At 38.9% G+C, this 14,701-nt stretch overlaps 1 non-coding gene across 1 annotated transcript; it reads left to right on the top strand.

Annotated features, from left to right (window-relative positions):
* The first annotated feature begins 7,603 nt into the window (after positions 1-7,603).
* LOC131826156 (U6 spliceosomal RNA) lies at positions 7,604-7,708 on the top strand. Its single transcript, XR_009351451.1, has one exon. It is a non-coding gene; the product is annotated as a U6 spliceosomal RNA (small nuclear RNA).
* Positions 7,709-14,701: the final 6,993 nt, after the last annotated feature.

Raw genomic sequence — 14,701 nt, forward strand, 5'->3', positions numbered from 1 at the left:
GTTCTATTTGCCTATGTTTGTTTCCATTGTCCTCTGAAAATATGCTTGCACTCAAGTATATTAGGCCAAGAATTGCTGCTATTTCCCCAAAAGCAAAGATAACAGGTAATAATATAATAATAATATAATATCTTCATTGCAAGATATTTGTAATTTGATCCCTCAGTATTGTTCACTACAACTTATGAGGTAAAATTTGCACACTGAATTACTGTACCACAAAATATCTGTCCTTGAACGGTAATTCCCTTTGCCTTTCTTACTCCTATGCTGAATGAAAACTGTACTACTAAGATAGAAATCCATCATTTATATTCAGTTTCAATCTCAAAGAGGCCAGTAAAGATCGCTTACTATGTCATATGGCCAACCACTTTCCCCATGCTGGGTATCTCTTCAGGCAGAACCAGTTTGAAAGTTGGTCATGTCAGGGAACCTAACACACTTTTTTAATAGCCACATCTGGTATTGTCTTTCTGCTCGGTTGAAGCAGTGAAGCATTAAAGGCAAACTACACACTTAAAGAATACAATTAATACACTGTGTCTCCTCTCTATTCATCATACATCCTATCAGCGCCTTACCCCATGGGTCCTGTCAATCAGTACTTGTGCCTTCACCACAGGAATACCTTAGTCCATTGGTCTGAGCAGTTACTGGGGTGAGTTTACATTTATAATATATGAGAGACATCTCATTTGTTCTGGATAAGGAAACTTTTGCGTTTCCAGTGTGGTAACCATGCTCAGATAGCTTCTCCCTATGATCTCGTATGGTGTTAACTAGATTCATCTCTTGGTAACTAAACAGACCAGGTCAAAGTTTTACAGTTCTGGCCTTCGCAGCCAAAACTCTTGCAGTTAACACCTACAGACTATCCTACAAATATTTGGAGAATTAAAAATAACAATAGCAACAAATACCCTGTTAGGTTAACCATATATCCATGAAATTATTAAATTAAAAAGGATCTTTCCTAGACATAGAGATTAGCCAACTCAACCCTGACAGCAGGCAGATACCCCCCAAAACTGCCCTCATATTTATCATCCAAAATACCATTTTTCCCACAACAAACTATTGTTCTCTTACAGAAACCGAACTCCTTAAGAAACCACCACCACAAATGTTCTTAATAAATTCAGTGGTCATTACTGCAGTCAGTTTAAGTTCTGTGTATTATGTCTGTTTTCCTTATTTCATTTATAAACTCGGAGATAAAGAAGTTTAACTATGTAACAGAGCATTGAAAAACTGGAATAACAAATTTAAAGAAAAAAAAACAGTAACTCTTCTTCTCAAAAATCAACTTTAGTGATGTTCTATTTCTATCATGTGAAGTCTAATTGTATTTTTCTCCACTGCACCAAAGCAATCTTGATTACTTTCAACACATCTACTTCAATTAAAAGTAGCATATCTGATCTAGCTGCTGAGAAGAGAGTAAGAAGAAGTTATACTCAGATTTTTGTTGCTACTGCTTTTTTTCTTTTTCTTTTCTTTTTTCCTTTAAATGAACTATGTTCTTATCAATGAAGCAACATGGCAAACATAGAGGCCAAAGATGCTTTTCCTCAAAATGGAAACCCAGAGTGTCAAACAAGTTAATCATGTGTCTTCTGAATCATGGGATGGCAGTGAAATTTATCAAGAAGGCAATAAGAGAAGGACATTAAGTGAAGAAAAATAGTGTGTTTTTTCCCCCATAGTGTTATTAAATGAAATAGCACTGATTCAGTACAAAGCTCCCTATTAAGGAAGATCAAAGCAAACCACTTAGTTTCACTGTGTTCTATGGCCACTGCTTCATAGCCTGCTTAATGTTCCATGATTCCAACCTATGGGCCAGATTTGAGGATTGAACAAGGAAGTTACATCCATATTCATCATGTTTGCAAAATTTACACTAATTTCACATTTTCACTTTGATGGGTTAAATGTACTCATTCATATTGAAGGAAATGTTTTAGAACTCCATATGCATTAAGAAATACCAGGCATTTTCCTTAAAAGTATAACTATGTCAACTATATTTGAATAAAGATTATTCTCCTCTCCAACTCTGAATTGATGCCATATATCTAAAAAACAATAAAGTACAAGATTAGTTCTTTTACTACCAATAAAGTTGTAATAGTCATTTATTGTGCACTTAACAAAAACGAGGCTTCGCTTAGTACATGTATTACCTCATTTAATACTCATGATAACTAGATGAAACATTATTATTATCATTCCCATAACCATAGGTACTTTATGAGGTGTAATTTATATTCAATAAACTATACATTTAAAGCATAAAATATAATAAGTTTTGACTTATGTATATACCTGCAAAACCATCATCAGAATCAAGGCAATGGATATCCATCCATCATCCCCAAAGTTTTCTAGTGTTCCTGTGTACTCCATCTCTCCTTTCCCATCTCTCATCTCTCTTTTTCCCTTATATCAGGCAACCACAGACCTTTCTTCGCTATAGATTATAATGTGGAGGAACTAGAATTCTCATACACTGCTGATGGGAATGCAGGTGCAGAATGCAGGAGGAATAACAATTTAAGGAGGGCAGAAGAGAAATCAGAAAAATAAGACAGAAAAAAAAAAACATCTAGAGTGTGGGAAAGCAGGTTGTTTTTGTTTTCAGGAATGTAAGGTACCTTGCAGCCAGTAGATGTTTTACAAATGCAAACAGCTTGAAAGACATGACAGGATGTCTTGAGTCATACAGAGCAAGTCATCCTGTTTATCTTCACTATTAACCAATAGCCCAGGTGTAAGCGCAGTAACGATTCTGTTGTCTGTAGCGGTATTGACACCTAGAACTTAACTTAACGCTGCCCTTTTTCCAAGGCGAGTTTCCGTGACCTTTAGTCAGCTCTCTTGGTCATTGTTACTTCAATTTCTGCAGCCATTTAAATATCTGTAGGCCTCTGGCTCTCTTTTATAAAACATCATACCTTATCTTACACAGGCCTTCTGATAAGCCAATGCTATTTTTCCATCTGTCAGGTCTGACTATCACGCGGGGAAAGAGAATTCTGTGAGGACACAAGCTCCGGTGAAGAGTTTCTGTGAGAATTTCCATTTTTTCGACTGACTCACTTGCCTGGTTATTCAAACACAGGAGCTTTGTAACTCCTCCCACACAATGGATATGATGCAAAACAGCTCAGTGGCAGTCCTGAGCACTTTATGCCTCTTGTGGCCAGAGACAGCAGCACATGAAACTGTCCCATGTTGTATGGTGTGCCTGAGGCAACCAAAAATGTCTGTGATTTCTCAAAGCAGGCTGCCACTCGGCTGAATACAAATAAGACATTTCTAGAAGCTCTGGGAAAAGGACACAGAAATAATGCCTCAGATCAGAGATACTATCCATAGAGCCTTTCCAGCCAGATGAATCTTCCAGTATCAGTTGTTGAAAACACAGTAGTCAGCACCATTTCATTGGTATCTCTGCTTTTTAACAGTCTGGCAGCTAGATATCTAATTAATGTCATTTGTTTAAAACAAATTTCTGGTGTTCAGTTTGGTTATAGGTAACAAGGACCAAGAGCTTCTCAGGAAACAAAACCACATCTGTAATTTGTTGAATCATTTTGATTTGTTTTTGTATACTCTCTTATACCCTCTCTCTTTCTCTCCCTCCTCACTCCCCCTTCCTCTTTCCCTTCCCTCTCCACTGCCCCCCCCCCCCCGCAAGATAAACAAGAAGTCACAGTACTTATCTGGGTCATGATACTTTGTTACTCAGGCAAAACGTAGTAACAAATGTTTTAAATTCTGTCACTAGCAGAGGTCAGAAGGATGACAGAATCAGCTCTGTGGGCCTTTCATTTGGCTCTCCTAATTATCTTAATTATGCAAGTTCCTCCAGGTCAGCACACAGTTCAAAACAGAGCCTAAAATGCTCTTTCCCCAGCTATCAGCCTCTTTACTTTTACCTTTAAACACTAAAGACTACAAATATGACCTTCCACTGACCTGACTGATCCATTTTAAGAGACTTTCCAGCAAAACTAACTGAGCAAGGCAACCTCGTAGGGCTGCAAGGCCGAGAACTGATAAGCTCGTCAACAGCAACAGCCTGTCAGGCAAAAATGTTCCAACAGAGTGCACTTCACAAAGCTTTTCTTGGTGTCTGCAAGACAACCATAGCAGTGCTTGCCCAGGGCTCACTGGGAAATAAGGGGGATGGAGAAAGGGGTGGGTAGGTGACGCTGAGGTGTTGGACAAGTGCAGGCTCCTCCCCTGCAGATGGTCCTTGGGCCACAGGTCAGCACGGCCCCATAAGGCACAACATATGAAAAGAATTGGGGTTTTGCCCATTCTGACTCCAGCATTAGTTCCAGGACTCTTCCCACCTTTGTGCACCCATTCAGTGACCTCTGCTGCCCCTCCAAGGCCACATCCTCTCTCTATGTATATATCTCATTCCCATCCATGGTAGCCAGTGCCTGCACTTTGCTACTGTCTTCTCACTTCCTTCAATGTGGAATCCCTTCAATTTCCTATCCCTGTTTGAGCATATTGCCTTAAACACTCATTGTGCTTTGCCTCCTTCTCATTGGCTGGGTCTCAGCATGAGCATAACCTTATTCAAGAGATTTCTCCAACTATGGACTCCAAATTAGGTCTTTAGCCCATCACTATCCCTCATCACTCCCTTGTCTGGTCCTTCTTTGTCATAATTTGACTTTTTCTACTTCTTTGTTCACAAATATTCAGGAAAAAAAATCTATTTTATTCACCACTGAATCAATACCTAGTACAGGGCTTGACCCAGTGTAAATGTTGTTCTTTATAAATAACACTCAACTTTAACAGAGTTCTTTTCATTGAGTGCCTATTAAAAAAAAAAAAAACTTCCTAATTAATTGCCACCTTTTCCCCCCAGTAATCTGAACCACCCAGGCTTCCCTAGCACATGCCAGGAACTTGGAATATATCTGCTCATTTAATGGCCAACACAGCAATGGAAGTATGTATATTATACCCATTTTACAGAGAAGAAAACTGAATGAGCAATAGTTACATGATTTTCCCAAGTGTTTAGATATGCCAATGTCCAAAGAAGAAGTTACATAAGCATTTCAAGCATTATAGCAGGCCAATAGGATCTCATCATCTCATCATTCTGAGATACAAGCTATAAAAGGACCATCTTAAAGGACACTCTTTTAGTAACTTGATTCTTTAACAAGTTCAGGAAGTACAGAATGATGAAGAGAAAGTATCAATGGACAGGGCCATCCGTTTAAGTAAGTACGGGGCACAGAAGGCCCCTACTGGCCTATAAGAGAATGTGAGGTATGTGAGTAACAGAATTCTGGAAACACAGTACAGAATGTTAATGACAATAAAGGATGTCAACTCAGCCTATAACTATATGGTGTTTAAGATTAGGAACTCTAGAACAAGACAGACTTGAATTTTAATCCATGCTCTATTATTGGCTAATTTTGACTCATTTTCCCATCTGTCAAATAAATACAACAATTTCATCTCCCAACATTGGTGTGAAAACTACATTATGTATTTAAATTAGTTAACACAAATGTCTGACACAGACTAAAGATTCAGTAAATATTAATTTTGTTATGGTAATTATTATTAATTTTATTATTATCTTTAGCTTGAATTGCCACTGTAAGACCAGAAATTTTAGCACCTGTCTCTGGAAGGGTACATGCTAGATCGTATGTGCTGGTGGGAGGTGAGGACATTCCTTACAAGTATGCTGTAGCAGCAGTATCTCTTCTGTGTGAGAAATACTCTATAATAGTATATTTGCATCTCTAATTATTTATCAAGATCAAAAAAAATCTTTATTCTGAAAAAATATCATTTGATGGTATATACCAAATTTTTCCCATTTACATAAGTGTAGTGGAGTTTATAAGTTTATGGACATCCAAAAAAAAAAAAAACCTTACGATTTCACTTTTATTTTTGTGAGGTGGTTTTAAATATATGCTAAGTTCTTCCTTAAGTTCTGCGAAAAAGTTCCAATTTTATTATATGCTACCTGACAATTGCCTCCCTTGGGGATTCATTTGTTATCATCCTAATTATCACTTTGAAGCATTCTGGACAATTATGCTCAGAACAATTTGCTCAACCACACCTTGTTTGGGCTACATTCAGATTTGACTCTGCTGACTATATAACGGAATCAGTACATTTGTACCTAAAACAAATTTGCAATTACCTCCACAGGGATTTTTAGAATCACTTCATGTGGTGAGTAGAAACATTAATCTGGGTGCTTAACTACAGCTTGGGCATTAATTGGCACTCAGATAACATATATTGAAGAACATTGCATGGCATGATTTAATATAAAAATAAGTTCTGCCCAATAACTAACTCCAATGCCTTATGTTTAAACACAGAATGATACTAATGTTTGAAATTCTCATTTGAACCATATTCACTGCATTAAAAATAAGACTATAAGAGGTCATGAAATTTAGAGCTTTGTTATTAGCCTCAAGAATTTCCTTCATTATGTAAGAAAACCATAAATAATAGTTTTACTATTACAATGATACTCCAAAAACATAATTTTATTGCTTTTAAAGAGATTTTAATGTAGCTAGGATGATTAAAATCAGTGCTTGGATATTTTTAACCCTGGGTACACCTTCAACACAAGATAAGAATTCATAATTTTATGCAATATTCTTTCCTACAGAAGACTTTATTTTTCTTAGATATTTTGGGTGCATAAAACTAATAAAAAATAAATTGAGTTCTTTTTAAGGTGTGAAACATAATGTGATTGCCTAAGTAAAGACAGAATATTAAAAAATGTCAATGCATGAATCACATTTTCCCAAAATGACTACTGGAGTTAATGCCATTTTAGGTTTGTAATTAATTTACTCAATCACTCATTCATTTAGTGATTGCATATTTATTGATGATTGTATTATGTTCCAGGGGCTATTACAGCCATGGGAAACAAGCATAAACTAAACAAAAATTAATTCCTTCAGAGAGCATCCATTCTGGTTGGTTATGGAAGATGGTCAATACACAAAATAAATAAGCAAATATATAGAATCTTGGGTGGTGATAACTACAGTGGAATAAATAAAGCAGGAAAGGGAATAGAAAATGTTGGAAATGGACTTGAAATTTTAAAGAGTAAGGTTATAGTAGGTTTTACTGAGTAGGTGACATTTAAAGAAATAGCTAAAGGAGAGAATGGGGTAAATCTTGCAGAAATTTTTTGGGAAAGACAATTTTAGAAGAAGAATATTAAGGTTAAAGGCTCAGAGGTAAGAGAATGGTTGGTGCTTGGGAGGAAAATCAAAGATGACAACATGGCTGGAGTGTCATTAGAGAGAGAGAAATGAGAGATGGAGAGACAGAGGTTCCAGATACCAATCTAGTAAAGTCTTGAAAAACATTATAAGGACTTTTTCATTAAAGAATTTTTCATAATGTTCACACCCTATGTCTGAACACATTTTAATCATCTTCTGTTTTCTATAAAAATGTTCATTTGGTAGTACACTAAAAGGCTCATGGTTGAACTCCAACTTTAAAAAAAAAAATTTGTTACCAACTGATCAATAATAAAGCTGAAATAGTGCTCCCTTCAGAGCACATATACTAAAATTGGATCAATAAGAGAAGATTAGCATGGCCCCAGGGTAAGGATGACATGCAAATTCGTGAAGTGTTCCATAGTTAAAAAATAAATAAATAAAAATAATACTAATGATAATAAAGCTGAAATAAACCACATTTTAAAATTAAATGCATTCCAAGGATGGAGAGAATTTTGCTAAAATAATCTATCTTCAGTTAAATTGTTCAAACTTACAGAAACTGCTAGTGGTTCTCCAATGTCCATCTTCCCCCCTGGCTCATAACAGAACTCCTGCAGGCCTTGTGACTAAGTATTGGCTAGTGGGATGCAAGCAAAAGATATAGGTCCCAACTTTAAGTCCTAAGAGTGAAGACATGTTGCTATTTTGGCTCCTTCCCCTTTGCGGCTGCCCACAAGTCAATGAGTACTAGAACAGAGATGGAAGTAACACATCAAAATGAGGAAAATTAGGCAATCAGCTGTGACTGCTTATATCTGGTTGGGAATACCACAGAGAGACATAGGTCTATCTTTTTATAGCCTATATTTTGGGATCTTTGGTTGGCACTGTTGCAGAACCTGGACTGGATCCTGGCAGAAGAACCAAGCAGCACTCAGAGACTTTGGAGGATTGGAGGTTTATTTAACACCAGTCGGCTCAGAAGAGATTGTTCTCCAAAGGTCTGAGCCCCAAGCACAAGCAGGGAGGGGGATTTATACCCTTTTACTTCCACATACTTGGTACTTTGGGTACACATAGGAAACAGGGTAGGAAAGAAGAACCCGGAAGGGCTTTGAGACAGAGACTGGAATTCCTTTACTAGTTTGGTCAGCCATCATAGAGTACAGTTTTTCCCAATCATTCCCGCCTTTGATGTCCCTTTAAACATCTAGTTTAGAGGGCATCATTATATCTATTACCATGGCCCTTCAAGGCCTGTATTTGGACAGTGGCTTGCCTGGTAACAGTGTTTTCTATAAACTTAGCAATCCATCTTAAGGTTCTTAAGGCTGCCCAATAAGCAATAACAATAACAAGTTTCTGGGAGAAAGTCCAGTCAGAAGGGACAGCAAAGTAAAGTCCAGCTCCTGAGGTGAGGATGTCAGTGTCATGCCAGCAATAGCCAGGGACCACAGTGCACAGATGTCCATCAGTCAGTGGAGGTCTCATTGAAGGTGGAGCTGGAACAAGTCTATAGGATCTGGTTGGGCTTTCCACTGGTATGCTTCATCCAACTGGTGAGAGCCTTCTTTACTCTAGAGCAGTGGACCCATTCGGTGACACGTAAGACCCTGAGGGCAATGGGGGGGGGTTAGAACAACAGTGTGGGGCCCTGTCTACCATGGCTAGAGGGGATCCTTTCTAAAGCTTCTCAGAAGATGTGCCTTCGAGTTTTTCCCAGGGTTTGGAGGTGTTGGGACACCTCTAAGTTTCCAATCTGTTCGAGGTCTCCTATAAGCCTACTTACTACAGGGGGTGGCCTGCCATAGAGCTTTTGAGGTGAATTATAGCTGCAGCAATCTTTTAAATCCCATTGACTAGAATAAACAATATCAATGACCTCCAGCAGTTATGCTCTACAGACATATGATGTTCAGGTCCAGGCATAAGGGTAGCTGGATTTTAAAGTCAGACAGGTTTTAGGTATTATTTCAGGCATCTCTATCAGTGTAGCCTTGTATTAAATAAGTTGACCTCCATTATCCATTGGCAGCCTTTGGTTTCTAAGACAAATCTGGACCTGTGGCGAAGTCATTACAGTCAGGGACTGTCCCATGATAAGCTTTGAAGCTCCTTTAAGAGAAGGGCTGTTCTATGCTTAGCTAAAGCCTTTGTTTGTAATTGAATCTCAATAGAAGTGGCTTCTAGGATAAATATGACTAAGGGATGAAACCATTAAGAAGTCCTTTTTGAGTGGTCCAGCCTTGACAATATCCTAATTACTGACAAGAGGGATCACTGGCAAGTGGGAGAAAACTTGTCAAGAGTTAAGGGGAGTCCCACATGCATCATCCAATCCAATCATAAAGAAAGTGGGGTCATCTATTATATCCACAAGTCCATAATTAATCCTATGGAGTAGGGTATACTTCCGGCTTTTAGGCAATTTTATTATCCCAGCCACATAGAATTGGTCAAGGTGATAGTTAAGTTATACAATTGTTGGGGAATCAATCCCATTTTCCAGTTGTTTAATCATGTGCCATGGGGTCTTGTTATTATCCCCACAGAAAAAAGCGAGAAGATCATCTAAATGAGCTATTGTGCAACTTTTTTGAAGTTTATTTCAAATTGTCTAGGTTAGGTAAACAACAAACATTTAAAGACAATCAAATCTAGAATTTAACATTCACAAAGGTGTATTATTAAATCATTTTTTTTCTCTAAAATAACTCTCATTTCCATAGATAGCCAAATTAGGACTAATTTATTTGAAAAGTCCAGTTTAAACAGATTTGGCCTAATTATTTATATAAGCTCAGCAAGAACCGTGAGTGATCATATAGATCCTTTAGAATCTGTTTTGCTGGAACTTCTAATAAGAAATCTCTAGGTTGAACTTTCAGTAGCCTCTTCAGGCCAGAAGCCAAGCCAAGTACTTGCCATCAGACATGACTGTAATACCTATAGATTTGCGCAGATTCCTCTTCATGAGGTCCCCAAAGTATCCTGAGGTTCCTGCCCCTGCCAGGAAGTGACATTCTTTATTCACCTGGTAAGGCTACTGGGAACTCTGTAAGCAAGGTATCAGGCCAACAGTTCCAAGGGGCTTTATGGCTCCAGGTTTCATAAAGTCAACCTTAGTTCCTTAAAGCTGCCTGGTCATATCTGATTCTATGCATGTCTTTCTCAAATATGACATTCCAGTCAAAGCCTTAGTAAAATAACCAATGTTTTCAATAATGTCCTGTTACAAAGAGAACAGATTCTTATTGAACTTATGCAAATGATAAATTGCCATGGAAGAAGGAATACTTACTGAGACCTTTTGAGTTTCAGAGGGTTCAGATAGAGAGAAAAGTTGAATGCTTTGATTTGTTTACAAGTGAATATTTTTACATTTCTGTAAGTCACAGATAACTTAAGTAAAATTTTTCTTAGTCTGGAAGAGCAAACATTAGAGAACAAGCAATGTCTAAAATAAGAGACATAACACTATAATCTTTTCGTTCATTTAGTCCCATGTTACTAATTCTGGTTTAGTCTGAATGCAGCATTAGTTAGTTCTGGAAATTCTTTCCCATATCAATTTTAGGATTTTCAATATATTGAATACCTGTATTTGTCCTGAAAGTCCTTTATATGAATCTCCTTTAAGGTGAAACTCATTTTACAAGAGAATTAAAACAATTATAAATGACAAAAACTCAAAATAGATATGGTTCAAGAGCTGATGAGAGTTTACAATTTAGCTGGTAAGGAAATCAGGTTATTTCTGTAACACATAACACTTCAATAATTAAATATCAAGTGATGACCTTATCAAAACATTAAAATTTTAGAAGACGTGTAGAACCTTTAGAATCCTTATAGCATTTATTCAAATGTAACCCAAAGTTTATCATTTGTTTAGCAGTAATTCCTGAGTAACTTAGCATACCAAGGAAAAGCCTAATGAGTTAAAGAGATTTCATTTACAATTTAGATCTTGTCAACATTTGCTAAAATCTTAGAAAGCTTTAAAGCACATGCCTAAATACAATTAGGGATGTTAAACACCTGATATGGGGAAAATGTGAAAAATGGTTTTCCTGGACCAGCAAAAAGAAAACAACTGTTTACATTTTCTTCTTAACAGCAGATTAATTAACCTAAGAAAACTTTGTCCTTTTGAACAGACAGAAAACCAGCTTTCTATACCAGTGTCTTGTTAAAAATTCATTTCAATCTTAGTCTGTCATGACAACACTTAAAAGTCTTTTTCTGAAGATTTCCCTGCACAAACCTTCTATAACTTTCCTTTGCATTTAGGTTTTGTTCCAAGCCATTTCCTTCCAAACAATCATCTCATTTAGGACAAAATTACCTTCTTTTCCTTCAACAAAAGACTTTCCCATTCCTTATATCTTTCTTACATATCTCCTACTTTTCCACGTAGAGTCGTTTCCCTTATTTCCATCAGTCATAGTTACAGTTAGCAGAATTTTGTCCTTAGAAACACCTTAATATCTAGTGATGGCTAAGTATTAACCATTTGTGAGCTGTTACAACAGAATTCTTTAGATGGCAAATTTATGAATCAGTTAAGCACAAGACATGTTTACCAACAGATTTAAATATTCTTAGTTTCTTTGCAGTAAGTCAGAAGCACAAACCTATGTCCAGTAATTAATGACTTAGCATTTTATCCTATTTGAAAGACCTAGATGTTCAACGAATTTAATTCCATTTGTCATTTACCAAAACTTTAAAGTTTTAGTTTACCAAAGACTTTGAAAGCTATATTAGCAATTACCCATGAAAACTTTGAGACAATTAACCATCAGTTTAGTCATCACTTTGATAACAAATTTCAACAGAGATAACAAGCTTATTTGACCTTCAGTAAACCTTGATAGAATAAAAGTCTCACGTTTGCCACTGATAACTTAAGAGACACATCTGTCTGAACCAACAAACTTAGTTTAAATGCTAAAATATGTTCAACCAGGATCTTCCCCATGGTCAATTTTCACCTAGACACATAGGGAAATCCAGAGTGGGTGGTGTTAGATCCTGTGGGTGCTCTCTTGCTCCTTGACAGTGGTGCTTGAGGTACTGAGGATGGTCTAGAAACCCGTAATGCAGGCCGCACCCAAGGCGGTACAGAAACAGTTTGAAAAAGGGGGATGGGGAGGCAGAAGAGACAAAGTGCTGCCAAAGGGCAAAGAAAGGGTTCCTGGTTCAGGAGATCATCAGCTCCAGAGGAGCAGATGCCATGTTTTCCTGCCAACAAGGGCAGGGACAGGCAATCCATATTGGGCCAGAGAAGACAGGGAATTTCCCCAAAACAAAGGAGGTTTGGCAGATGCTTGGGAATATTCCTTAAAGTCCCCATTCTGAAGGACACCTGGGATCGTGACCTGAGTGGAAGGCAGACACTTAACCAACTGAGCCAGCCAGGTGTCCCCCCACCCCTCACTTTCCCCCCATCCCCCAGCTTTCTCTTATGAGAGCTCCTGTTATTTTACATTCTGTTTGTCTGGATCACGTTTCCTGTGGGCTGTCAGAGTTGCTAAATCCGGTATCTTCTCACACATGCCACTTACAAGAAGCAGGAGCACTGTCTTCCTGCAGCTCAGCTTTAGGTCCCAGGTCAGAGGAGGACTGTGATCCACACACTTTCTGAAGAGTTCATCCTTGTCCAGAGCTCATTCACATTGCTGCTCCTGATACCCCCCGGCCAGGGCCTCCCTGATAGGCTTTGCTTCCTTATATACCTTGGGCTCTTTACTTGGGTTACAAATGTCCTACTTTGGTCCTTCCTATCAACACAGAATCAGACCCATGGGGGCAGAGTTTGGGCTACCTGAAGCCAAGAATCAATATATGGGAATTGGTCAGGGTGTCTGGGAGTCCCAACCATTATTTTGTAAATGACCTGGACAGTGGGTAGGCCTTAGGGCCCCTCAGAGGGCCAGTTGACCCCAACGGTAGCCCATTCCAATTCACATAATGTACCAAATTTTCCAGATGTTTTGATCCCATAGTGTCCTGATAATCACTTCTTAAAATTTTGAGTATATAGTCTAAGACCGTAGGTTTTTAAGAGCTTTCACCATGATGAGCAGGGAGGCTCCCTTGGCCACCCTGTGTGTTCCCTCCCTGTGTCACTGGCATGAGGACAAATAAAGGAGAGACCAGTCAGATCCCCCCCGCCCACCATTCCAGAGGACAGGTGGGTGCCTCTTAGCCTTACCGAGTCTGTATGAATCCCAGACTGGCACCCCAGAGGGGCTTGCCTTAGACCCTATGAGGTCACCACAGAAGCAGGTTAGGGCCACTGGGACTCCACAGGTTTCTGGGGTGGCCACCCATGGAGCCACAGAATCAGTCCGCCTGACAAGCCAGGTTGAACTGCACATGCACTCACATTCACACCGAAGTTATTATATTCTTCCCCTCCAGGAGGCCCTGACCTGTGGAATTCCTTCTGGAAATTCCTTCCTGTTCCCCCTTACAGGGGATTCCTGACCTGAAGGACCCCACCCCACCCCCCACCCCGGGTAGGAGGCCCTACCTGTGAGATCTCTAAGAGGTCTCTGGGAGGTGATCAGTATCCCCTTCCACCCTCAAGGGTGGGCCTGACTGGGTCCTGGGGCCCCAGGTCTTATTAGAATCTGACGTCGGGACCAGGTCTCACCTGCCAAATCTCTTTTGAGTCTGGGTGGGAACAGTGGGGCTGGCTGGCCTGAGGTGACCAGGAGGGAGACTGCTGAAAATCAGGCAGGGCGCACCTTCTCCCTTACAGTCCCTCATTCCGCCACTGCCCTGCCTTTGCCCCAAAGCAGTGGTGACAATGGTTGGGTTGGGTTTACTGGTCAGGAAACCAAATGTTGCAGAACCTGGACTGGATCCTGGCAGAAGAACCTAGTGGTACTCAGAGACTTTGGAGGATTGGAGGTTTATTTAACACCAGTGGGCTCAGACAAGGTTGTTCTCCAAGGTCTGAGCCCCGAGCACAAGCAGGGAGGGGGATTTATACCCTTCTACTTCGGCATACTTGGTACTTTGGGTGCTTGTGGGAAATGGGGTAGGAAAGAACCCAGAAGGGCTTTGAGACAGGGACTGGAATTCCCTTGCTGGTTTGGTTAGCCATCTTAGAGTACAGTTTTTCCCAATCAGTACCAGTTTAACCTGCACTCTATATATACTAGCAAAAACATTAGCAAAATAAGAAGCTAAATCAGACAGAACTCCTAAAACTTTAAATTATTTCATTATAACCTTTAACCCACTGATAATTCATTTTTAACTTCTTTACTACATCCCACAAGGAGAAATGAAACTATATTTCACTTCATTTTTTTTTAAACATAAATAAGATCTAAGAAGTCCCCAGTCCTTTGAACTCTAATTTTCAAAACACATTTGATGGAAAAGGAAAGAGAGGG

The sequence above is a fragment of the Mustela lutreola genome, chromosome 2 (assembly GCF_030435805.1).
Source record: "Mustela lutreola isolate mMusLut2 chromosome 2, mMusLut2.pri, whole genome shotgun sequence".
NCBI lineage: Eukaryota > Metazoa > Chordata > Mammalia > Carnivora > Mustelidae > Mustela > Mustela lutreola.